This window comes from Aegilops tauschii, chromosome 6, assembly GCF_002575655.3.
Source record: "Aegilops tauschii subsp. strangulata cultivar AL8/78 chromosome 6, Aet v6.0, whole genome shotgun sequence".
Lineage (NCBI taxonomy): Eukaryota > Viridiplantae > Streptophyta > Magnoliopsida > Poales > Poaceae > Aegilops > Aegilops tauschii.
In genome coordinates this window covers 139233754-139253636 of record NC_053040.3, presented here as the reverse complement: position 1 = coordinate 139253636, position 19883 = coordinate 139233754, and positions in this window count along the sequence as shown.

The window sequence follows — 19883 nt, the reverse complement described above, 5'->3', positions numbered from 1 at the left end:
GGTATCAATCCAGTAGGAGATAACGCACAAGTCACCGAATAGCTGCACAAACAAACACCAACTTGCACCCAACGCGATAAAGGGGTTGTCAATCCCTTCACGGTTATTTGCAAAGTGAGATCTGATAGAGATGGATAAACGGTAACGTACTATTTTAGGTATTTTTGGTTTATGGAACGAAAGTAAAAGATTGCAAAGGAAGTAAATAGGAAACTAAAATTGTAGATCGAAAACTTATATGATGGAAAGTAGACCCAGGGGCCATAGGTTTCACTAGAGGCTTCTCTCAAGATAGAAAATATTATGGTGGGCTAACAAATGACTGCCGAGCAATTGATAGAAAAGCGCAAAGTTATGACGATATCTAAAGCAATGATCATGAATATAGGCATCACGTCCGTGTCAAGTAGACCGACTCCTGCCTGCATCTACTACTATTACTCCACACATCGACCGACTCTTGCCTGCATCTAGAGCATTAAGTTCATGAAGAACAGAGTAACGCATTAAGTAAGTTGACATGATGTAGCGGGATAAACTCAAGCAATATGATGAAAACCCCATCTTGTTATCCTCAATGGCAACAATACAATATGTGTCGGTTCCCCTTCTGTCACTGGGATCAAGCACCGTAAGATTGAACCCAAAGCTAAGCACTTCTCCCATTGCAAGAAAACCAATCTAGTTGGCCAAACCAAATCGATAGTTCGAACAGACTTGCAAAGATATCAAATCATGCATATAAGAATTCAGAGAAGATTCAAATAATATTCATAGATAAGCTGATCATAAATCCAAAATTCATCGAATCTCGCAAACACACCGCAAAAAGGTATTACATCGAATATATCTCCAAGAACATCGAGGAGAACATGGTATTGAGAATCAAAGAGAGAGAAGAAGTCATCTAGCTACTAGCTATGGACCCGTAGGTCTATGGTAAACTACTCACGCTTCATCCGAAGGGCAATGGTGTTGATGTAGAAGCCCTCCGTGATTGAATCCCCCTCCGGCAGGACGCCGAAAAAGGCCCCTAGATGGGATCTCACGGGTACAGAAGGTTGCGGCAGTGGAAAAGTATTTTCGTGGCTCTCCTGATTGGTTTTGGAATATTTGAGAATATATATGCGGAAGAAATAGGTCGGTGGAGTCACGAGGGGACCACAAGGGTGGGGGCGCGCCCTACCCCCCTGGGCGTGCCCTCTATCCTTGTGGCCGCCTCGTGGCTTCCCTGAAGTGTACTCCAAGTCCTCTAGATGTCTTCTGGTCCAAGAAAAATCATCGCGAAAGTTTCATTCCGTTTGGACTCCGTTTGATATTCCTTTTCTACGAAACTCTAAAACAAGGAAAAAAAAGGAATTGGCACTGGGCTCTAGGTTAATAGGTTAGTCCCAAAAATAATATAAAATAGCATAATAATGCATATAAACATCCAAAACAGATAATATAATAGCATGGAACAATAAATAATTATAGATACGTTGGAGACGTATCAAGCATCCCAAGCTTAATTCCTGCTCGTCCTCAAGTAGCTAAATGATAAAAACAGAATTTTTGATGTGGAGTGCTACCTAACATATTTATCTATGTAATTTTCTCTATTGTGGCATGAATGTTCAGATCCGTATGATTCAAAACAAAAGTTTAATGTTGACATAAAAACAATAATACTTCAAGCATACTAACAAGATAATTATGTCTTCTCAAAATAACATGGCCAAAGAAAGCTTATCCCTACAAAATCATATAGTCTGGCTATGCTCCATATTCATCACACAAAATATTCAAATCATGCACAACCCCGATAACAAGCCAAGCAATTGTTTCATACTTTTGAATTTCTCAAACCTTTTCAACTTTCACGCAATACATGAGCGTGAGCCATGGACATAACACTATAGGTGGAGTAGAAGGTGGTTGTGGAGAAGACAAAAAGAGGGAGATAGTCTCACATCAACTAGGCATATTAACGGGCTATGGAGATGCCCATCAATAGATATCAATGTGAGTGAGTTGGGATTGCCATGCAACGGATGCACGAGAGCTATAAATTTATGAAAGCTCAAAAAGAAAACTAAGTGGGTGTGCATCCAACTTGATTGCTCATGAAGACCTAGGGCAATTTGAGGAAGCCCATCATTGGAATATACAAGCCAAGTTCTATAATGAAAACTCCCACTAGTATATGAAAGTGACAACATAGGAGACTCTCTATCATGAAGATCATGGTGCTACTTTGAAGCACAAGTATGGAAAAGGATAGTAACATTGCCCCTTCTCTCTTTTTCTCTCATTTTTTTCTTTTCCTTTTTTTTCTTTTTTTTCCTTTCTCTCTTTTTTTCGTTTTCTCCTCTCTTTTTTCTTTTTTTCCTCACATGGGACAATGTTCTAAAAAGGAAGATCATCATACTTCTATTCACTTACAACTCAAAAATTACAACTCGATACTAGAACAAGATATGACTCTATATGAATGCCTCCGGCGGTGTACCAGGATGTGCAATGAATCAAGAGCGACATGTATAAGAAATGAAGAACGGTGGCTTTGCCAGAAATACGATGTCAACTACATGATCATGCAAAGCAATATGACAATGATGATGCGTGTCATAAATAACGGAATGTTGGAAAGTTGCATAGAAATATATCTCGGAATGGCTATGGAAATGCCATAATATGTAGGTATGGTGGCTGTTTTGAGGAAGGTATATGGTGGGTTTGTGGTACCGGCGAAAGTTGCGCGGCACTAGAGAGGCTAGCAACGGTGGAAGGGTGAGAGTGCGTATAATCCATGGACTCAACATTAGTCATAAATAACTCACATACTTATTGCAAAAATCTATTAGTCATCAAAACAAAGTACTACGCGCATGCTCCTAGGGGATATATTGGTAGGAAAAGACCATCGCTCGTCCCCGACCGCCACTCATAAGGAGGACAATCAAAAAATATCTCATGCTCCAACTTCGTTACATAACGGTTCAGCATACATGCATGCTACGGGACTCACAAACCTTAACACAAGTATTTCTAAAATTCACAACTACTCACTAGCATGACTCTAATATCACCATCTTCATATCTCAAAACAATCATTAGGAATCAAACTTCTCATAGTATTCAATACACTTTATATGAAAGTTTTTATTATATCCCTCTTGGATGCCTGTCATATTAGGACTAATTTTATAACCAAAGAAAATTACCATGCTGTTTAGAGACTCTCAAAATAATATAAGTGAAGCACAAGAGTTCATAAATTTCTATAAAATAAAACCACCGCCGTGCTCTAAAAAGATATAAGTGAAACACTAGAGCAAAATTGCCTAGCTCAAAAGATATAAGTGAAGCACATAGAGTATTCTAATAAATCACGATTCATGCGAGTCTCTCTCAAAAGGTGTGTACAGCAAGGATGATTGTGGCAAACTAAAAATCAAAGACTCAAATCATACAAGATGCTCCAAGCAAAACACATATCATGTGGTGAATAAAAATATAGCCTCAAGTAAAGTTATCGATAGACGAAGACGAAAGAGGGGATGCCTTCCGGGGCATCCCCAAGCTTAGGCTCTTGGTTGTCCTTGAATATTACCTTGGGGTGCCTTGGGCATCCCCAATCTTAGGCTCTTGCCACTCCTTAGTCCATAGTCCATCAAATCCTTTCCCAAAACTTGAAAACTTCACAACACAAAACTCAACAGGAAATCTCACAAACTCCGTTAGTATAAGAAAATAAATCACCACTTTTGGTACCTTTGTGAACTCATTCTTTATTTATATTAGTGTAATATCTATTGTATTCCACCTTTTCCATGGTTCATACCCCCCGATACGAGCCATAGATTCATCAAAATAAGCAAACAACACATAGAAAACAGAATCTGTCAAAAACATAACAGTCTGTAGCAATCTGAATATTTCGAGTACTTCTGTAACTCCAAAAATTATTAAAAAATAGGAAGGCATAATAATTTTTTTAATGTTCTTCAAAAAGAATCAACTCAAAATCACGCTTCTATGAATTATGAAAATTATTATCCTGGGCGCAAAAGTTTCTGTTTTTCAGCAAGATCAAATCAACTATCACCGTAAGCTATCCCAAAGGTCTTACCTAGCAGAAACACTAATTAAAACACAAAACCACATCTAACCAGAGACTAGATGAATTATTTATTGCAAAACGCAACCTAAAAAGCAAAAACTAAAATAAGATTGGGTTGCCTCCCAACAAGCGCTATTGTTTAATGCCCTTAGCTAGGCATAAAACACGAATAGATCTAGATATTATCATCTTTGGCATGCAATCCATAAGTGGCTCTAATGATATATTCATAAGACAATTTAATTTTCTTTCTTGGAAACTGTTCCGTACCTTTCCTCAATGGAAATTGAAATCTAATGTTTCCTTCTTTCATATCGATAACTGCACCAATCGTTCTAAGGAAAGGTCTACCAAGAATAATCAGACATGTAGGATTGCAATCTATATCAAGAACAATGAAATCTACGGGCACATAATTCCTTGCAACAATAAGAACATCATTAATCCTTCCCATAGGTTTCTTAATAGTGGATTTCGCAATATGCAAATTTAAGGAACAATCATCAAATTCACGGAAACCTAGCACATCACAAAGAGTTTTCGGAATAGTGGAAACACTTGCGCCCAAATCACACAAAGCATGGCACTCATAATCTTTAATCATAATCTTAATAGTAGGTTCCCACTCACCATAAAGTTTTCTAGGGATATAAACTTCCAATTCAAGCTTTTCTTCAAAAGCTTGCATCATAGCATCAACGATATGTTTAGTAAAAGCTTTGTTTTGATTATAAGCATGACGAGAATTCAACATGGATTGCAACAAGGAAATACAATCTATTAAAGAACAACTAATTAAATTCCTTGAAATCCAAAAGAATGGGTTCATCACTACCTAAAGTTTTGACCTCTCCAATCCCACTTTTATCAATTTTTCATCTAGATGTAAAAACTCTGAATCATTGGGACGCCTTCTAACTAAAGTTGACTCATCTCCAGTCCCATATTTATCAAGATTTATATTGGAAAACAAAGATTCAATAGGGGTCACATCAATCACTTTAAGATCTTCATCATTATTTTCACGGAAACTAGAAGAACACGCTTTTATAAACCAATCTTTTTTAGCGCACATCTTAGCGGTTCTTTCCCTGCATTCATCAATGGAAATTCTCATAGCTTTGAGAGAATCATTGATATATTGCTTGGGTGGAATAGATCTAAGTTTCAAATAATCAACATCAAGAGAAATTCTATCCATGTTCCTAGCTAGATCATCAATCTTAAGCAATTTTTCTTCAATCAAAGCATTGAAATTCTTTTGCGAACTCATAAATGCTTTAACACTATTCTCAAAATCAGAGGACATATTATTATAATTTCCATAAGAAATGTTGTAGGAATTACCATAATTATTAGAGGAATTACTAGGGAACGGCATATGATTAAAATTACCTCTATACGCGTTATTACCAAAATTGTTCCTACCAACAAAATTCACATCCATAGATTCATTAATATTCTCAATCAAAGTAGACAAAGGCATATCATTAGGATCAATAGGAGCACTCTTGCTAGCAAATAATTTCATAAGCTCGTCCATCTTTCCACTCAAAACATTAATCTCTTCAATCGCATGCACCTTTTTACTAGTGGAAGATCTTTCGGTATGCCATTGAGAATAACTAAACATAATATTATCTACGAGTTTAGTAGCTTCTCCTAAAGTAATTTCCATAAAATTACCTCCCACGTCCGAATCTAAAAGATTTCTAGAAGAAAAATTCAATCCGGCATAAATTTTTTGTATAATCATCCATAGATTCAAACCATGCGTAGGGAAATTACGTATCATTAATTTCATCCTCTCCCAAGATTGTGCAACATGTTCATGATCAAGTTGCTTAAAATTCATAATATCGTTCCTAAGGGAGATGATCTTATCGGGAGGAAAATACTTGGAAATAAAAGCATCTTTACACCTATTCGATGAATCGATACTATTTTTAGGCAAAGATGAAAACCAAATTTTAGCACAATCTCAAACTGAGAACGGAAATAACATAAATTTAACAATATCATTATCCACATCTTTTTTTCTTTTGCATATCACAAATCAACAAAATTGTATAGATGGGATGCGGCATCTTCACTAGGAAGGCCAGAAAATTGATATTTCATAACAAGATTCAACAAAGCGGCATTAATTTCACAAGATTCTGCGCTAGTAGTGGGAGCAATCGGACTACTAATAAAATCATTGTTATTGGTGTTGGAAAAGTCACACAGTTTGGTATTCTCTTGAGTCATCGTGACAAGCAAGCAATCCAACACACGAGCACACAAGAGGCAAGCGAAGAAGACGAACGGAAGAGGGGCGAAGAGAAGGCAAATCTTTTCGAAAATCATTTTAGAAATGGGGGAGAGGAAAACGAGAGGCGAATGGCGAATAATGTAATGCAAGGGATGAGAGTTTATGATGGGTACTTCGTATGTCTTGACTTTGCGTAGATCTCCCCGGCAACGGCGCCAGAAATTCTTCCTGCTACTTCTTGAGCTTGCGTTGGTTTTTCCCTTGAAGAGGAAAGGGTGATGCAGCAAAGTAGAGTAAGTATTTCCCTAAGTTTTGAGAACCAAGGTATCAATCCAGTAGGAGACAATGCACAAGTCACCGAATAGCTGTACAAACAAACACCAACTTGCACCCAACGCGATAAAGGGGTTGTCAATCCCTTCACAGTTATTTGCAAAGTGAGATCTGATAGAGATGGATAAACGGTAAAGTAATATTTTAGGTATTTTTGGTTTATGGAACGAAAAGTAAAAGATTGCAAAGGAAGTAAATGGGAAACTAAAACTGTAGATCAGAAACTTATATGATGGAAACTAGACCCAGGGGCCATAGATTTCACTAGAGGCTTCTCTCAAGATAGAAAATATTACGGTGGGTGAACAAATTACTGGCGAGCAATTGATAGAAAAGCGCAAAGTTATGATGATATCTAAGGCAATGATCATGAATATAGGCATCACGTCTGTGTCAAGTAGACCGACTCTTGCCTACTGGTACGTCTCCAACGTATCTATAATTTATGAAGTATTGATGCTATTATATTATCAACCTTGGATGTTTTATATGCATTTATATGCTATTTTATATGGTTTTTGGGACTAACCTATTGACCTAGAGACCAGTGCTAGTTTCTGTTTTCTCCTTGTTTTAGAGTATCGCAGAAAAGGAAAACCAAATGGAGTCCAATTGACCTGAAACTTGACGGAGCTTATTTTTGGACCAGAAGAAGGCCAAGGAGTCAAAGAGTTGGGCCAGAAGAGTCCTGGGCTGCCCACGAGGGTGGGGGGCGCGCCCACCCCCCTGGGCGCGCCTCCCTGCCTCGTGGACAGTCTGGAGACCCCCCTGACTTGTTCTCGACGCCAACACCTCTCATATATACCAAAACTTCCAGAAAGAAACCTAGATCGGAAGTTCCGCCGCCGCAAGCCTCTGTAGCCATGAGAAATCAATCTAGGCCCTCTCCGGCACCCTGCCAGAGGGGGCCATCATCACCGGTGGCCATGGAGGAGTATCCCGGAGAGGCCATCATCGCCATGAAGGCCAAGGACCAGAGGGAGAACCTTTCCCCATCTAGGGGGGCATGGAGGAGGAAGCACAAGGGGGAGAACCTCTCCTCCTCTCTCTTGGTGGCACCAGAGTGCCATCGAGAGGGGAATCATCGCCGCGGTTATCGTGTTCATCAACATCACCACCATCATCACCATCCTCATCTCTTTTACGCGGTCCACTCTCCCGCACCCCACTGTAATCCCTACTTGAACATGGTGCTTTATGCCACATATTATGATCCAATGATGTGTTGCCATCCTATGATGTTTTGAGTAGATATCTTTTGTCCTTGGGTTGATTGATGATCTAGATTGGTATGAGTTGTATGTTTTACTTTGGTGCTATATTATGGTGCCCTCCGTGTCGCGCAAGCGTGAGGGATTCCCGCTGTAGAGTGTTGCAATACGTTCATGATTCGCTTATACTGGGTTGGTGAGTGACTGAAACACAAACCCGAGTAAGGGGGTTGTTGCGTATGGGAATAAAGAGGACTTGATGCTTTGATGCTATGGTTGGGTTTTACCTTAATGATCTTTAGTAGTTGCGGATGCTTGCTAGAGTTCCAGTCATAAGTGCATAGGATCCAAGTAGAGAAATTATGTTAGCTTATGCCTCTCCCTCATATGAAATTGCAATGATGACTACCGGTCTTGTTAACGATTGCTTAGGATAATTCCGCACACCGACCCATCATTATTCCACACTCGCTATTTATATTATTTAGTAATATATTCTAAATTTATGATAAAAGCACCTACTTTTATATTTTAGCTCTCCGATATCATACAAAGTTATCCTCTGCATACCCACAACATAATTTTATTTCTCGTTTCTAGTTGGAAGCAAACTTTCGGTGTACGTAGAGTCGTATCAGTGGCAGATAGGGCTTGACAGAATATTGATCTTACCTTTAGCTCCTTGTGGGTTCGACACTCCATACTTATCACTTCCACCTTTGGAAATTGCTACGATGATTCCCTACACTTGGGGATTATCAAGCTCTTTTCTGGCGCCGTTGCCGGGGAGCAATAGCGTGGGGTTGATATTCTCGTGTGTGCTTGTTTGCTTTCTTCACTAAGTAGATTTTGTTTTTCCTTTTTGTTTCTGTTTAGTTGTGGGTGAAACATACAAAAAAATTAAAAGAATGAAAATACAAAAAAATTATTACTTGCCTCTCATGCCAAAAAAGGTTTTCAAAAAGAGAAGTGATTGGAAAGTTATGCATTGAAGAAGTGAGGGTTGACCTTGAGCACTTGTGTTCATGCTCACGGAAACAATGTAAAAAATTTCATGGAAGTTTCTCTGTAAATAATTATCCCCTTGTATATATCCATTGTACTATAAAAATAATGTGCCAAGCTTTGGTTTTAGGATGATTAGATTGCTTGTTTACTATGTGCAGAAAAAAAACAGAAACTTTGACTGTAGTGCATGAATTTACATTTTTTACTGGAGAGTCAAATGGGTCTGAAACTTTTTGCACATTACTTATGTACAAAATTTTCAAATTTTCAAATTTATTTCATAATTTTAGGAGTAACAGAAGTTTATTAAACTTCCAGATTACTACAGACTGTCCTGTTTAAGACAGATTCTGTTTTTGATGCATTGCTTACTTGTTTTGATGAAACTATCGATTTCTATCGGTGGATTGAGCCATGAAAAAGTTATATTACAGTAGCTATAATGCAAAAACAAAATATGAATTGGTTTTCAACAGTACTTATAGTAGTGATTTGCTTTGTATACTAACGGATCTCACAAAGTTTTTGTTAAAGTTTTGTGTGGATGAAGTGTTCGAAGATCGAGGAGCTATCAATATGAGAAGAATAAAGAGAGGCAAGAGTTCAAGCTTGGGGATGCCCAAGGCACCCTGAGTAAATATTTAAGAGGATACTCAAGCATCTAAGCTTGGGGATGCCCCGGTTGGCATCCCATCTTTCTTCTTCAACAAATACCGGTATACCTCGGTTTTTTGTTTTGTTCACATGATTTGTGTCCTTTGTGTTTTTGTTTTTTTTTTCTTTAAGAACCATGCTAGTATGATATAGCCTTTCATTGATTTATAGAATACTTCATGTGCGTCACTTATATCTTTTAAGTACGATCTTATAGAATTGCTCTTGGTGCTTCACTTAAATCTTTTGAGTATGGTTTTATAGAATGCTTCGTGTGCTTCACTTATATATATTGAGCTTGGATATTGGTTAGTCTATGTTAATTGTAGAATGCTGCATGAACTTCACTTATATCTTTTGGAGTATGAATAATACTATCATTTAAAGTGGGTTTGGAAGAGTGTCAACTTTAGGAATTAGTGATCCCACTATTTTGGAGGGTGTTGAATCTTAGTGTGATATTTATGAAAGTGGGTTTGGAAGAGTGTCAACTTTAGCTAGTAATGATTCCACTATTTTGGAAGAGGTTCCAATTGATTATGAGAACAAAGTTGCTATTCATGATGCTACTGAAAATTGTTATGCGGGAGGAATACATGCTTGTAGGAGTTGCAATAATATCAAGTTTCCTCTCTATGTGCTTAAAGTTTTGAAGTTATACTTGTTTTGCCTTCCTATGCTAGTTGATTCTTGTTCCCATAAGTTGCGTGCTCACAAAATCCCTACGCATAGGAAGTGGGTTAGATTTAAATGTGCTAGTAATATTCTTCAAGATGCTATCTTTGTGTTTCAATTCTTGTCTATTATGTGAGCATCATTGAAATCATCATACCTAGCTAAAAGGCATTAAAGAAAAGCGCTTGTTGGGAGACAACCCAATATTTACCCTTACTGTTTTTGTGTGTTTACATGATTAAGCTACTGTATTAATCATGTTTTATAGCTTTTGTTTCAATAAAGTGCCAAGTAAGACCTTTGGGAAGACTTGGGAGAAAGTTAATGTGATCTTGCTGTAAAAAATAGAAACTTCGAGCTCACGAGATTAGCTGTCATTTTTTTTACAGAAGAGTGCTTTTGAGTTGATTCGCTTTGCAGAAGATTAATAGACAAATTCCTCACGTCCACCAATTTAGTTCATAATTTTTGGAGTAGCATAAGTATGGTTTATGTTCAGATCATTACAGATTGTTCTGTTTCTGACAGATTCTGTTTTCATTGCATAGTTTGCTTGTTTTCTAGTTTCTATGACTTATATTTCTCAATATAAATTGTAGAAATGATATGTTACAGTAGGAATTGTGTGAGAAAAATTATGAAACTTGTCCTTTACAGTACCAAAGTGAATGGTTTACTCTTTATCATACTAACCTATCTCACGAAGTTTTGTTAAGTTTTGTGTGATTGAAGTTTTCAAGCTTTGGGTGAAATATCGACATGAGGAGAATAAGGAGTGGAAACACCCTAAGCTTGGGGATGCCCAAGGAACCCCAAGGTAATATTCAAGGAAGACTCAAGTGCCTAAGCTTGGGGATGCCCCGGAAGGCATTCCCTCTTTCGTCTTCAAAACTATCGGTATACCTTACTTGGAGCTATATTTTTATTCGTCACATGATATGTGTTTTGCTTGGAGCGTATTTTCAATTTTACTTGCTGTTTGAATAAAACCATTGGATCTGAATTATTGAATGAAAAAGAATCCTCCCATGGCTAGCTAATTATTTGACTACTCAGTGTTCTTCACTCATATCCTTTTGGAGTAGTTTGTTAATAACTCACGTGCTTCACGTATATCCTATGAGTAAAAGGTTGAATGAATTGAATGTCACAAATCTGAATTTATATATGTTTCGTATGCTTACAATATGGGGAGTAATGACTTCACACATAATAAGTATAGGTAGTAAACTCATTGAAAGTTAGCAAACGTAGAATTGGTCACTTGAACAATTCATGAAATAATATTGAAGGAAGAGAGATTTCACATATGAATATACTATCTTGGACATCTTTTGTAATTGTGAGCACTCATTAAAATATGACATGCTAAAAGGTTGATGTTGGACAAGGAAGACAACGTAATGGGTTATGCTTTCTTATATCCGAAATAAAGTATATTTTTTTGGATCATCCAACATGCTGAGCTTGCCTTTCCCCCTCATGCTAGCCAAATTCTTTACACCAAGTAGAGACACCACTTGTGCTTCCGAATATCCCTTAAACTTGTTTTGCCATGAGAGTCCACCATACCTACCTATGGATTGATTAAGATCCTTCTAGTAAGTTGTCATCGGTGCATGCAATAAAAATTGCTCTCTAAATATGTATGATCTATTAGTGTGAAGAAAATAAGCTTTATACGAACTTGTGATAGGGAAGAAATAAAAGCGACGGACTGCATAATAAAGGTCTCTATCACAAGAGGCAATATAAAGTGACGTTCTTTTGCATTAATATTTTGTGCATCCAACCTTAAAAGTGCATGACAACCTCTGCTTCCCTCTGCGAAGGGCCTATCTTTTACTTTATCTTCTACCTTATGCAAGACTCATGGTGATCATCACCTTTCCTTTTTACACTTTTTCCTTTGGCAAGCACTTTGTGTTGGAGCAATCCGGATATATATATATATCTACCTGGATGTAGGTTTTCATGAGTTATTATTGTTGACATTACCCCTGAGGTAAAAGGTTGGGAGGCGAAACTATAAGCCCCTATCTTTCTCTGTGTCCTATTAAAACTTTGAACCCATAAATATCACATGAGTGTTAGCAATTATGAAAGATTAAATGATAGTTGAGTATGTGGAGTTTGCTGAATCAAAGCTCTGACATAGACCCTTCCTGAAAATAAGATGAATTGCAATTATTTGATGACTAAGGGCACTGTTTGTTAGTTTTCAAGAAAGTTTATGATCTATACTTTAACATTTGAATAGCGTGTTACTTGATCATGAAAAGTTTTATGAAGATGAGCTACTGATATGACATATAATGATGCTAGAAAAAGTGATTGGAACTATCATTGATCAAACTTGTGCACTTGCTAGCATTCACAACTTCATAAATTATTTCTTTTATCATTTACCTACTCGAGGACGAGCAGGAATTAAGCTTGGGGTTGCTAATACGTCTCCAACGTATATATAATTTATTAAGTATTCATGCTATTATATTATCAACCTTGGATGTTTTATATGCATTTATATGCTATTTTATATGGTTTTTGGGACTAACCTATTAACCTAGAGCCCAGTGCCAGTTTCTGTTTTCTCCTTGTTTTAGAGTATCGCAGAAAAGGAAAACCAAACGGGGTCCAATTGACCTGAAACTTGACGGAGCTTATTTTTGGACCAGAAGAAGGCCAAGGAGTCAAAGAGTTGGGCCAGAAGAGTCCCGGGCTGCCCACGAGGGTGGGGACGCGCCCACCCCCCTGGGCGCGCCTCCCTGCCTCGTGGACAGCCCGGAGACCCCCCCCTGACTTGTTCTCGACGCCAACACCTCTCATATATACCAAAACTTCCAGAAAGAAACGTAGATCGGAAGTTCCGCCGCCGCAAGCCTCTGTAGTCACGAGAAATCAATCTAGGCCCTCTCCGGCACCCTGCCGGAGGGGGCCATCATCACCGGTGGCCATGGAGGAGTATCCCGGAGAGGCCATCATCGCCATGAAGGCCAAGGACCAGAGGGAGAACCTTTCCCCATCTAGGGGGAGACCATGGAGGAGGAAGCACAAGGGGGAGAACCTCTCCTCCTCTCTCTTGGTGGCACCGGAGTGCCATCGAGAGGGGAATCATTGCCGCGGTGATCGTCTTCATCAACATCACCACCATCCTCATCTCTTTTACGCGGTCCACTCTCCCGCACCCCGCTGTAATCCCTACTTGAACATGGTGCTTTATGCCACATATTATGATCCAAAGATGTGTTGCCATCCTATGATGTTTTGAGTAGATACCTTTAGTCCTTGGGTTGATTGATGATCTAGATTGGTACGAGTTGTATGTTTTACTTTGGTGCTATCCTATGGTGCCCTCCGTGTCGCGCAAGCGTGAGGGATTCCCGCTGTTGGGTGTTGCAATACGTTCATGATTCGCTTATAGTGGGTTGGTGAGTGACTGAATCACAAACCCGAGTAAGGGGGTTGTTGCGTATGGGAATAAAGAGGACTTGATGCTTTAATGCTATGGTTGGGTTTTACCTTAATGATCTTTAGTAGTTGCGGATGCTTGCTAGAGTTCCAATCATAAGTGCATATGATCCAAGTAGAGAAAGTATGTTAGCTTATGCCTCTCCCTCATATGAAATTGCAGTGATGACTACCGGTCTTGTTATCGATTGGCTAGGATAATTCCGCACACCGGCCCATCATTATTCGACACTCGCTATTTATATTATTTAGTAATATATTCTAACTTTATGATAACAGCACCTACTTTTATATTTTAGCTCTCCGATATCATACAAAGTTATCCTCTTCATACCCACAACATAGTTTTATTTCTCATTTCTAGTTGGAAGCAAACGTTCGGTGTACGTATAGTCGTATCAGTGGCACATAGGGCCTGAGAGAATATTGATATTACCTTTAGCTCCTTGTGGGTTCGACACTCCATACTTATCACTTCCACCTTTGGAAATTGCTACGATGATTCCCTACACTTCGGAATCATCACCTGCATCTACTACTATTACTCCACACATCGACCGGCTCCTGCCTGCATCTAGAGTATTAAGTTCATGAAGAACAGAGTAACACATTAAGTAAGATGACATGATGTAGCGGGATAAACTTGTAACACCCCGCATGTAACTTGCCATATTTGTAACTCCGACTCTTGCCATTTTCGGCTACGTGATATGATATTCCCTCCGTGGTCAGGTTTTGTCTTTTGTTTTGCATTTTGTTCATGTCATGCATTTCATATCATGTCATCATGTGCATTGCATTTGCATACGTGTTCGTCTCATGCATCCGAGCATTTTCCCCGTTGTCCGTTTTGCAATCCGGCGCTCCTATCTCCTCCGGCGCACCCCTTTCGTTTTCTTTCGTGTGCGGGTGTCAAACTTTCTCAGAATGGACCGAGGCTTGTCAAGTGGCCTTAATATACCACCCGGAGACTACCGGTCAAGTTTCGTTCCATTTGGAGGTCGTTTGGTACTCCAACGGTTAACCGGGCATCCGCAAAGTCCATTCGAGTGTCCAGCAAAAACCCCCTCAAAACCAGCCCAAAACCCACCAAACTCTCTTCCATGCTCTGGGTCGTTCGATCACGATCGTGTGGGCGAAAACCGCACCTCATTTGGAGCCTCCTAGCTCCCTCTACCTATTTATATGTGAGACCTCCCGTATACGAATCGTAGTCAAACCCTAACCCTCATCCCCGTGCGCCGCCGGACACGTGCGCCCCAGCCAGACACAGTCGCGCCGCCGCCCCCGTCCACTCACGCTCTACCACGTGGCAAGCCCGTCGTCGCCGCCGCCGAAGCCCGCAGGCCCGACGCCGGCCCCCGCGGCCCGGCGCCTGCCCGCGCCGCCGCCGAGCGCCGCCGCCTCCTGCGCCGTCGCCGGTCGCCGCTCCGCCGCCCCGTCCGCCGGTCGCCGGAGTGCGCCGCGCCGCCCGACGCCGCCCGCCGTCCTCGCCCCGCCGCCGCATCCTGCCGCCGTCGCCGCACCGCACCGCCGCCGCCACGTCCTCCTCCTCCCGCCGGCCCGCCGTCTCCTTCCTCCGGCGTCGCTCCGGCCGAGCTCGAGCTCCCAATTGCTCCCCGATCCAGATCCGTTGACCAAGGTTGACCCGAGCCCCCCTCTAAATTTTCTAAGTCTGGGATATTCTATAGCATATGCCTCTGTTCAATAGTGCATAACTCCTTACATGTAGCTCCGATTCGCGCGTGTAATATGTCAAATTGTTTGCCTCGCGATGCTCTACATTTTGTTCAATTGCACCATGTTCATTAGAGGTCATCTTGATGCTCAAATCTCTGTTGGAAGAGGGCTAGTTGCTGTTATCTGCTGGTTCTTATCAGAACTTGGAGATTTGTCATTTTTGTATCATTTAATCTGTGCATCTTATGGGCATGAGCTCTACATGTGTTTTGAAGTATGCCATGCCATCTTTCCAAGGGTGTATGCCACGTATTTTTGTGGTCTCTGTGGTGACTAGCACAAGCATGCAAATTAGGCCCCGTAATATTTTTGATTTCAGGGACTGTGATTTCTCTAAGTCTTTGTCTGCTGTTATTTTGTTGCCATGTAAACTTGATGCTACAGAGAGATCAATGTATATTTTGGAGATGTTCAGTAAGGATGTTTTGTAGCTATAGTTGTAATTGATCCATTCCTGCCCTTGTTGGCAATTATGGAGTACCATAGCATGACTCAATCTTGCTCTACTTTTGCTATAAAATATTTCTGGCAGCTTCTTAACATGATATGCAATTTTTCCAAGCTTATTGTAGTTGATCCATTCGCGCTATGCTTTTGTTCTTGCCATGCATAGCTTTATAAACATGCCATCTTGCTGTAGGTATGCTTTTTTGGTCATGAGTTGCTCTGTAGTGAGTGTATCAATCTCACAAATAGGACTACATATTATTATTTCTGCCATGATCTGTTTTCTGCCAAGTCTGAAACCTGATAACGAAACTTGCTATGTTTACATGCTTGTCATCATATCTTCTGATCCTTTTTGGCTTATGGTCAGTAAGGGACTTTTGTCATATGCATTTAGTAGAACACTTCCATGCCTTGTTTTGCTATGTTAAGTTCCTGTAGCATGTCGATTTCGTGCTCTGAATATTGCTACCTGATGCTGTTTTCTGCCATGTCCAGTTTTTCACTAAGTCTGTCAACCTGTTATCTTTTGCACTTTTGCCATGCTTGTTTGAGCTTGATATGTTGTCATCTAGCTGTAGCTCAGTGTTCATATTTTGTCAAGCATCCCCTGTAGATTACTGCAATATGCTTTGTTGCTTTGTTGGAGTGCTGTAGCATTGTTGCTTGTTGCATTTTAAGTGCTATCATGCTGTTTATCGCAGATTCGCGTCATTCTTGTTTTGCTTGCCATTTGCCAACCGTGCATCCGATTCCGGTGATCTTTATATCGATTTCGACCGAAATCATCTCATATTTCCAGTGGCATGCTTGGTTTGCCAAGTTACTACCTTGTTCATCATTTTCCTTCCGGAGCACGCATATCATATCTTGCATATCATACATGTTTTGCATCATGTTGCTTGTGCATTTCTCGTGGTTGATTGTGGTTCCGTTTGTTTGTGTTCTTGTCTTGGGTGGAGCCGGGATACGAGTTCGTGAACAAGGAACCTGTTGAGTACGCTTACGAGGATCAAGCTCTCGACAACTCTGAGAACCTTGCAGGCAAGATGACCACCCCTCGAAATCACTTCTATCTTTGCTTTGCTAGTTGTTCGCTCTATTGCCATGCTGCGCTACCTATCACTTGCTATATCATGCCTCCCATATTGCCATGTCAGCCTCTAACCATCCTTTCCTAGCAAACCATTGTTTGGCTAAGTTACCGCTTTTGCTCAGCCCCTCCTATAGCGTTGCTAGTTGCAGGTGAAGTTGAAGTTGGTTCCATGTCGGAACATGGATATGTTGGGATATCACAATATCTATTATTTAATTAATGCACCTATATATATTTGGTAAAGGGTGGAAGGCTCGGCCTTATGCCTGGTGTTTTGTTCCACTCTTGCCGCCCTAGTTACTGTTATACCGGGATTATGTTCCTTGAGTTTGCGTTCCTTACGCGGTCGGGTGATTTATGGGACCCCCTTGACAGTTCGCCTTGAATAAAACTCCTCCAGCAAGGCCCAACCTTGGTTTTACCATTTGCTACCTAAGCCTTTTCCCCCGGGTTTTCGTGAGCCCGAGGGTCATCTTATTTTAACCCCCCCGGGCCAGTGCTCCTTCGAGTGTTGGTCCGAACTGAGTAGACTGCGGGGCCCCCTCCTGGAAACTCAAGGTCTGGTTTTACTCGTAGGATGTCTCATCCGGTGTGCCCTGAGAACGAGATATGTGCAGCTCCTATCGGGATTTGTCGGCGCATCGGGCGGCTTTGCTGGTCTTGTTTTACCATTGTCGAGATGTCTTGTAAACCGGGATTCCGAGACTGATCCGGTCTTTCCGGGAGAAGGTTTATCCTTCGTTGACCGTGAGAGCTTATGATGGGCTAAGTTGGGACACCCCTGCAGGTTAATATCTTTCGAAAGCCGTGCCCGCGGTTATGAGGCAGATGGGAATTTGTTAATGTCCGGTTGTAGAGAACTTGTCACTTGACCCAATTAAAATACATCAACTGCGTGTGTAGCCGTGATGGTCTCTTCTCGGCGGAGTCCGGGAAGTGAACACGGTCTGTGTTATGTATGACGTAAGTAGGAGTTCAGGATCACTTCTTGGTCATTGCTAGATGACGACCGTTCCGTTGCTTCTCTTCTTGCTCTCTCTTGCGTATGTTAGCCACCCTATATGCTCTTGCCGCTGCAGCTCCACCTCACTACTCCATCCTGTCCTACAAGCTTAAATAGTCTTGGTCTCGCGGGTGTGAGATTGCTGAGTCCCCGTGACTCACAGATTCTACCAAAAAAGTTGCAGGTGCCGACGATGCCAGTGCAGATGATGGGGTCGATCTCAAGTGGGAGTTCGTCGAGGAACGTGGTCGTTACTATGTGTCTTTTCCTGATGATCAGTAGTGGAGCCCAGTTGGGACGATCGGGGATCTAGCATTTGGGGTTGTCTTATTTTCATTTGGATCTTGACCGTAGACGGTCTATATGTTTGTATTTTGGATGATGTATGAATTATATTTATGTATTGTGTGAAGTGGCGATTGTAAGCAAACTCTTTCTCCCATTCTTGTTCATTACATGGGATTGTGTGAAGATGACCCTTCTTGCGACAAAACCACTATGCGGTTATGCCTCTAAGTCGTGCCTCGACATGTGGGAGATATAGCCGCATCGTGGGCGTTACAAGTTGGTAATCAGAGCCTTCCCCGACTTAGGAGCCCCCTGCTTGATCGAATCGCTGGCGATTCAAATAATGCATATAAGCATTCAGAGGAGATTCCAATAATATTCATAGATAAGCTAATCATAAATCCACAATTCATCGGATCTCGGCAAACACACTGCAAAAAGGTATTACATCTAATAGATCTCCAAGAACATCGAGGAGAACATGGTATTGAGAATCAAACAGAGAGGAGAAGCCATCTAGCTACTAGCTATGGACCCGTAGGTCTGTGGTAAACTACACATGCTTCATCGGAAGGGCAATGGTGTTGATGTAGAAGCCCTCCGTGATCGAATCCCCCCGCCCCGGCAGGACGTCAGAAAAGGCCCCTAGATGGGATCTCACGGGAACAGAAGGTTGCGGCGGTGGAAAAGTATTTTCGTGGCTCTCCTGGTTGGTTTTGGAATATTTGAGAATATATAGGCGGAAGAAATAGGTCGGTGGAGTCACGAGGGGCCCACAAGGGTGGGAGGCGCGCCCTACCCCCCTAGGCGTGCCCTTCGTCCTTGTGGCCACCTCGTGGCTTCCCTGACGTGTACTCCAAGTCCTCTAGATGTCTTCTGGTCCAAGAAAAATCATTGCAGAAGTTTCATTCCGTTTGGACTCCGTTTGATATTCCTTTTCTGCGAAACTCTAAAACAAGGAAAAATAGGAACCGACACAGAGCTCTAAGTTAATAGGTTAGTCCCAAAAATAATATAAAATAGCATAATAATGAATATAAAACATCCAAAACAGATAATATAATAGCATGGAACAATCAAAAATTATAGATACGTTGGAGACGTATCAGTTCCCCGTCGATCGCCTGCTGATTTAGATCATTGTTTCTCTACTACTAGTGCTCGAGCCACCTAAACTACATGTGAAGTGCCTCTCTGCTACCAGTGCGTTCAATTTCGACAGTAACATTTAGATTCCACAGTAAATTTCAGTTTCAACAGTTAAGTTCAGAGTCAACAGTTTTTACCTCATCTGTTGTAGTCAGGTGTTTTTTCGTGATGTAAATTTTACATCTATCACTTTTTGGTAATGTATTTTACATCATCTATTGGATATGCTATTAGAATCCCACTTGAGATTAACGATGTCTGTCTTGTACTGCATCAGCCTCGACGTCTTATGGCTTGCCGGAGCTGGTCCAACGACGGAACCATCCATCACAACAGAGCAGTGCACTGGACGCCATCTACAGACGCCTCAGATCTTCCTCCACACCTCCGACAGCCACCTCAGCCGCAACTTCTTCAGCGACCAACCTAATGATGCTGAGGTCAACACG